The 7,956-nt window shown below is 39.5% G+C and overlaps 1 long non-coding RNA gene across 1 annotated transcript; it reads right to left on the bottom strand.

Annotated features, from left to right (window-relative positions):
- Positions 1 to 3,437: 3,437 nt before the first annotated feature.
- LOC135933560 (uncharacterized) lies at positions 3,438 to 7,156 on the bottom strand. The gene is made up of 3 exons (XR_010573809.1): positions 6,957 to 7,156; positions 4,038 to 4,331; positions 3,438 to 3,665 (listed from the first exon to the last, which is right to left on the bottom strand). It is a non-coding gene; the product is annotated as an uncharacterized LOC135933560 (long non-coding RNA).
- Between the last annotated feature and the right edge of the window lie 800 nt (positions 7,157 to 7,956).

The raw sequence follows: 7,956 nt of genomic DNA, 5'->3' as shown, positions 1-7,956 counted from the left end.
CGGTACATGTATTCCGTTACTCCCCAACACTGACTATACTTAGACATACGACCTTTCAATGAACTTAAACTGTATGCAGAAAAGCAGAAGTAAGCGTCTTGCTAAACTATAAGAACAAGAACTTGCAATAGGTCAAATCTAAAATGCACATTTAAAGGTGTGAACTGTCGAACTTTTAAGAAAATGGAACAGTCTGGTTTCAAAAGCTATAATGGAATTATAACGTCAAGACTGCTTCCTCTCATCTCATGGTACACAAGTGCACACAGAATATTATCAGACCTAATAAGGATATGATTTTTATCAGCATACAAATGAATATATATTTCTAAGCATAAATGATTATATGTTTCTAAGCACAAATGACAAGACAAAAAATATCAATTCCAACAAAGTGTTTCTCTTGGAATGCTGTGTTCTTTTTCCGCCATGCATACCGCCTCTTGTCCAAATAATTCAATTTTAGTTTCATCAGTCCACAGCACCTTATTCCAAAATGTTGGCTTGTCCAAATGTGCTTTAGCATACCCCAAACGACTCTGTTTGTGGCATCTGCGCAGAAAATCTCCATTACTCTCTCACACAGCATCTCCTTGTGCAAAGTGCGCTGAATAGTTGAACGATGCACAGTTACACCATCTGCAGCAAGATGATGTTGCAGGTCTTTTGAGCTGGTCTGTGGGTTGTTATGACGGTTCTTGATAGGTTTGTGTAGCACACACCTATTGCTGGAACGCCAAGCAAGACGCAAGTGGCCAGAGCTCTTTGTGTTGCTCGTGCACGAGGGAGAGAACTGTGACGAGCACCGTTCCTCCCGCTCAAACCCCAGTCACTCTCAGTTAGCTCCCCCGTAGCACTGCTCTCTATTGTGGTTACATGAGTATGTATAGGTTCATTAACATATGACGTCTTACATAGGCATACATGTGAACAAAGAGTACCAGTCTGCATGTACGTGTAGGTATGCATGTGTCTGTGTCTGTGTGCATGTGTATAGGGGTCAAAATGTGACCATCTGAAGACTCCCCAGACCTGCTGGTACCAAGAGTCCAGCGGTCCACCTAAACAAAGGGCTTTTATACTTAAACAGATACAGAGTAGGTGTCCTCCCATAGCATAAATCAGTAAGAGAAGGTACGACCTCTCTCATGACCTTAGGATGTGTGTGTATATGCCAGAACACTCTGGAAGGCACACAGAGTCTTAGCAGACTGCTACGGCTCAGACATCCTATCAATATGCAATCGATTATGTAACTCATAAGCATATATGAGTATACATTTCTAAGCATAAATGACAATCCAACAATATAAACCTAACAGTTCTCACGATCCTTCACCTCTGCTTGTCTTAGATTTTTCTTGACCTGTCACTTCCGGCCTTAACTAGAACTGTCCCTGTGGTCTTCTATTTCATCACAATGTTCCTTACAGTGGAAACTGACAGCTGAAATCTCTGAGATAGCTTTTTGTATCCTTCCCCTAAACAATATTTGTTTTGAGGCTCCCATGTTGCCACTCTTCGGAGAAGATGCAAAGAGAACAAAAAACTTGCAATTGGCCACCTTAAATACCCTTTCTCATGACTGGATTCCCCTTTGTGTGTAGGTCAAGGGTCAATGAGCTTACCAAACAAATTTAATGTTCCAATAATTAGTGCTAAAGATATTGATATCAATAAATCAACAAAAGTGCCCAAATTTATGCCCCTGTCTGTTTGTCTGCTATATGATATAAATAAATGAAATTGCTAATCCAAACAACCAGAAGGAAAATTGTGAAAATTATTAGAGGTACCCAAAAATTTGCATACCACTGTATATAGGCCTGCAAGGGAGTGGCTGGTTGAATCACAATTGTGAGATTGGAAATTGAGATATGTGTACCATGGGATAGATTTGGAGGAGACCTTAGAAGCGATATAGCACATGTTAGGTGTAGGAGGTATAGAAGCTGAGTTATGAGTGAAAAAGGGATGCAATTTTGAGGACCCATAATGCATTGCAAAAAGACTAATGTTTTGGTTTGGTTTTTTATTTTCATTTTGTGTGTATGTGCAGCCAAAATCAGCCAAAGCCCATTTATTGGTGTCACCACTTGGGTTTCTTAATTCACAATTCTTGTATTACTTTGTTTATTTAACTATAAGTCGATGACACTGACTTTTTATGTTTCTTTTCTTTTCTTTCCCTCTCGCCCTCTCTCTCTAGATACCTGTGGAACACCTGGACAAATCGTCTATTTGTCCAGGTGTTCCACAGAGATCTAGTTTTGGATCTTTTTATTCACTCTGTGAATAAACAACAATATCCCTGTCACCCAAAACTGTAATACAGTTTTATGTAGATAACTGGTTTATATGTGTCTGGCCTTTCCCCTGATCAGGTCATTCTATTTTGATACATTTAAAAAGTTCTCTGATCACACATAAACTTATTTTAAACTCTGATAAAATTAAATACATGATACTTACAAGGTCACCTAAAAGTATCTGGCCTACAGTCCATATTCAAATTTTTCATGAACATAAAATTGAAATTGTAGTTATTGTAGATGTTATAATAAAAAAAAAAAACATCTACCATAGTTTTTGTCTGGAGTCTTTGCTGAGTGTAAACAAGAATAGCAATCTCTTTAAACTGAACACACAATGAAACTAACTTGTACAAAGTCTTATACTGTATTACTTTATAACATAAAGAACAAACACATAGATGTCTATGTGTTCAATTCAATTCAATTTTATTTATATAGTGCCAAATCACAACAAAAGTCGCCTCAAGGCACTTTATATTGTACAGTATATCCTGTAATAATAGATATAGAGAAAAACCCAACAATCATATGATGATGAGCACTGAGCACTGAGTGACAGTGGGAAGGAAAAACTCCCTTTTAACAGGAAGAAACCTCCAGCAGAACCAGGCTCAGGGAGGGGCGGGGCCATCTGCTGCGACCAGTTGGGGTGAGAGAAGGAAAACAGGATAAAGACATGCTGTGGAAGAGAGACAGACATTAATAACAGGTATGATTCAATACAGAGAGGTCTATTAACACATAGTGAGTGAGAAAGGTGGCTGGAAAGGAAACCTCAATGCATCATGGGAATCCCCCGGCAGCCTACATCTATTGCAGCATAACTAAGGGAGGATTCAGGGTCACCTGGTCCAGCCCTAACTATATGCTTTACCAAAAAGGAAAGTTCACAAGGTATGGGAAGAGGTATAGGGAAATTTATTAGGAACAAAAACATGGTGTAAAATTGCAGCATAAATGTTTTTTCATTGGAACTTAATAACTTAAGTTCTTAACAACAATAATAATAATAATAATAAAATTAATTTAATGTAAGGTAAAGACCCTACAATAATACAAATAAGGAAACTAAGTGCAAATAATTATATTTGTACTGAGAAAGGAATTCTGAGCACAAAACAAAAACTGAAGCAGAGTGATGGAGTACATCACACAATATGCCATTATAATACAATCCAAACTTACAAGGTTATTTCCGTTGACGCAAGTAGAAGCGTTGCAGTCTCCTGGCTTTTGTCCTGGCATCAATAGGCCATATTTCTATGACTTTTGCCCTGATGAGTCTATAGGAGCTGGCACAATAGGTGGGTATTTTGCAATAATGAATCAGAGGGAAAACAGTTTGAGGGTCTGTGGAGGCAACATATAATTCATATCAAGGTGTTTGTGTGTAACAACAGTATGTAAAACAAATTGTTGATTGGCCTCTTAGCCAGATCACTCTTGAAAAACAGAACTTCAATCTTAATAGACCTTTACCCAGATGTTACTATTATTCATATTATTTTTAATTATAGAAACCTTGTCAGATTAACCCTAATCAGACTAACATAATATCAGTAACATTAAATTTTAATGTAGATCTAATATGGTGTAGGATATATACTATAAATACATATAGAATTTATTTTGTGAATTAAAGGTAAAGTTGTATCTATTCTTATCAGTGTAATTAGGTGCTTTCAATATAAAAAATAACAATAAAAACTCAGAGGTGTGTACCATTCTGGGATTGCTGTTTCTCCATGTGTCCATCAGGTGACTTCTTTATGGCATCAGGGACTGATTTCAGCAGAATGCTTGAAGACTGAGCCTGATTATTGTTTCTTTCATCTTTAGTCTTTCTTTCTTCTTGCTGTCTCCTGTTCTGCACCTCTTGTCCCACAGATTCTTTTTTCATTTTCCCCTGTCCCATGTTGGCTCTGTCAACAGTTGTGCTTGTGTCTTTTCCACCATTTGTCTCGTTGTCTTCTTGGATACGCTCCTCTGCCATCTGGGTGACCTTTACCTCTAGGTCTACAACAGATATACCCAAACAAAATTGTGTTTCATTTAATTCAGCTGGCTTGACACTGACAGATTTCATTACAATCCAATAAGCATTTCATGTTCACTTACCTTTTTCAATTCAATTCAATTTTTTTATATAGCGCCAAATCACAACAACACTCCTCTCAAGGTGCTTTATATTTCACAGTAGATCCTACATTCACTATGTACCTACACAACAATCTGCATCTAATTTTTATTAGTAGCGAAACCTATTTGAGCATTCCTGTAGGAATGCATCTAAAAGCAGTGTTGGAAAGGTTACTTTTAAAATGTATTCCATTACAGATTACAGAATACATGCCCCAAAATGTATTCTGTAACGTATTCCATTACGTTACTCAATGAGAGTAACGTATTCTGAATACTTTGGATTACTTAATATATTATCATGCTTTTTACAACTACGTGAATGTACTATTGCTGTGATTTATTACTGTTACTGAAGGTCCACGGCTCCGAACCATAGTAAAGGGACCTCTGACTAATCCGGCGGGTTCCGTGTCGGGCTGCTAGCCAAAAAATAGCTTTACTTTGTTGTGTGGGTCAACTTTGCTTACGAGAGACAAAGAGAGGCGTTGAAAGGCTGCTCCAACGGAACTTATTGTTTCGGAGGAACACACGAACACAGCGTACAGTCGAGTCTTAATAGCGTACTTACAACTGGGCTCGTCAGGCACTCTTCTTGGCTGCAGTGGTTATTATTATATTTACATGCTTCCAGCTCCCGTTTCTGCTCGATGACAACTCGTACTTTTCCGCTCGCCTTTTTCTCCCTCCTCGCGCTCACAGACACATAACGAGTATGGCAGTCCATTCTCCCTGCAGCACGGACTACACTGCCCATGATGCTACATGGGCTCTACAGGTATAGAGCTATACCTGTAGCATTCTGCTACAGGTATAGCTTAGCACAAGTACTCAGCTTAGCACAACAACAACAACAACAAAAAGGCGCTCTCTCACCCAGGAAACACGCAAAAAGAGAGCGTCACCCTGTAACCATGGCAACCGTAACGCTGCCGCATGGAACAACAGAACGTAGCTGTCAAACAAAACCCAAACAGTCGTGACCCGCCACAACATGAAACAGGAAAGTACCGCCGTGTAATCCATTTATTTCAACAAAGCAACTGTATTCTAAATACCACCTTTTTAAACGGTAACTATAACTGAATACAGTTACTCATATTTTGTATTTTAAATACGTAACGGCGGTACATGTATTCCGTTACTCCCCAACACTGTCTAAAAGACATATTTATTTTTTAGAGAAAGATATTATTTATGTTAATTTAGAAAGATCAATAGGAGAGAAAGCGAGTTTAAATATCAGCACTTATTAAAGCATCATTGGGATGCATCATTGGGATGGCTGTGAAAACAGAATACACTTTGACAACAGCTAAATTCAGTTGCTACTCATTGTCCAACTCGTACTCGGTTTCTATCTGATTTCTCAGACAATTTCCCGATTTATTGCTCCGTTCTAAAAAATAAAAAATTATCGTAAGTGATTTTAACATCCATGTAGATGCTAAAAACAACAGTCTCAACCTTGGATTTAATGATTCTATTGTTATAATCATTTAGCTTGTTTCAAAATGCGAACCCACCCATCGTAGCTTTGGTCTGCCATGGCTGACGGCCAAGGTGGACCTTGACCCCAGGCCGTCAAACCACGGCTTACCACCCGCAAGCCAACGGGATGTGCGAGCGGTTTCACTATTCACTCCAGGCCGCGGAATTGTGTTGGTGAGTTTTGTGGCACAGTGTAGTCAGTTGTTGTTAGGTCAAAAATGAAGTTGGAGTGAGAAGTGAGAGTTCTCGTGTAGTCTCTGTTTACCTCCACACTGTAATTGTTAACTTTGTCCTTCAAAGTGCATATGACCTCTTTCTTGCATTTGGATAGTATCTCTTAAATTATAGATAGGGTTGCCAACTCCCTGAAAAATCAATAAGGGACACCTCGTGGCCAGGGCCGGGCAACCCAGTTGTCTTCACCCTTCCCAGTGTGGTGAATTTTGTAGCTCTTTTTTTTGTGTGTGAAATTATTTTTTTAACCATTTGACTTCAATTTGATTTAAGTAGATGCATATTCTTTGTGATATGACCATATGGGAAACAAATGATCATTTAGCCATTTATTTTTAGCTCAAAATGACAACATTAACACAATAAAACAGGTCTCTTTCTTTAAAAGAACTCTGTCCTGCTTAACTTAAAATTATATAAATTAATAGAAAACAATGGAACGAAAAACATTCTTGTAACAGGGCACATATAGTGCATTTAGTACAATTGGCTTCAGTTGAGGTATTATTTCAGCTTTTCTAATGCTAATCAGCTGCTGCCGTTTGTAAACCCGCTTGTTCCCATGATTACGCATCATAACTCATCATCATTATTCATCTATGTATTACTTTTATGTATTAGTCATCTATTTGTTGTAATCATCTATCCTTGCAGTTGTTTATTACACAAAATAAATTATATTATCACACTTCTGGCCACATAGCGCTGATATTCACTGCACATGCCCATATTAACCTTAACCAGAGGGTTTAAAAAAACAAACCAGTGTTTACATACCATATCTGCTTTTGTCGTGGCCTGGTGGATAACAAATTGGTTAAGGGTTCCCCGAGCTTTCACGCCCCTCATGTTCTTCATGTGCCCACCATTAGAAGCATGCCTATGGAAAAAGTGCGCCGGCACAGTGCAGTGCGCTTTATAGTTGTTATCGTGCACTTTTCCAGCCAGGTGTTTTCCTTTCCCATTCCTCCCAGTATTTTTGCAGCCTTTTTTTTCTGAGGGGAACAAACATTGCTGGCTTACACTATGCGATTTTTGGCCCATTTTGAGCCGATTTTTGAGTCGTGCGACCGATTTGGTGATCGGCCCGATTTTGGTCTTCATCGTGCGTCGTGCATCGTGTAGTATACGTGGGGTAACGAGAAGCGATTAACACCTCACGACCAGCTCCCGATCATCAATCGCTCTGATGCAACCTGAGTGCTCACACTGTGCGTCCATAAAATGAAGGTTATAACAGAAATTCTGTCGCTCGCTCTCCCTCTCTGTCTTTCACTCACACAGACACACACACCACCACCATCAACTTTGCTAAATTGCTAATGAAAAACATTGATCAGGCAGCTGTGATTGAGCAGCAATGTAAATCCAAATATTTTCACGGTTGTTGTGGTCGTGATAATTGTGTGAGGCCACATCGAAAAGGCTCGGGTGAGCTTGCCATAGTTCTACAAGTTGTGCCTCCATCGCTTGTGTCCAGATCACACGCTGCACAGCCGTGCTGCGCCGTCTTTTTCGCTGACATTTGTGTTTGCGCGTGCGCAGTGTGAAAAGCTGCGGCGACACCCTCACGACGGTCGCGAGGATTTCATACAGGTTTGAAATCCTCACGACTGGTCGTGAGGTGTTAATCGCTTCTCGTTACCCCACGACGCACGATGAAGGCCAAAATCGGGCCGATCGACAAAGCGGTCGCATGACTCAAAAATCGGCTCAAAATGGGCCAAAAATCGCACAGTGTGAGCCCGGCATTAGGTGTACTGTCGTCCGAGACTTG

Source organism: Pelmatolapia mariae, linkage group LG9 (genome assembly GCF_036321145.2).
Source record: "Pelmatolapia mariae isolate MD_Pm_ZW linkage group LG9, Pm_UMD_F_2, whole genome shotgun sequence".
NCBI classification, from domain to species: Eukaryota; Metazoa; Chordata; class Actinopteri; order Cichliformes; family Cichlidae; genus Pelmatolapia; species Pelmatolapia mariae.
Note: the sequence above shows the minus strand (reverse complement) of the source record. Positions and strands in the feature narration are given on the sequence as shown.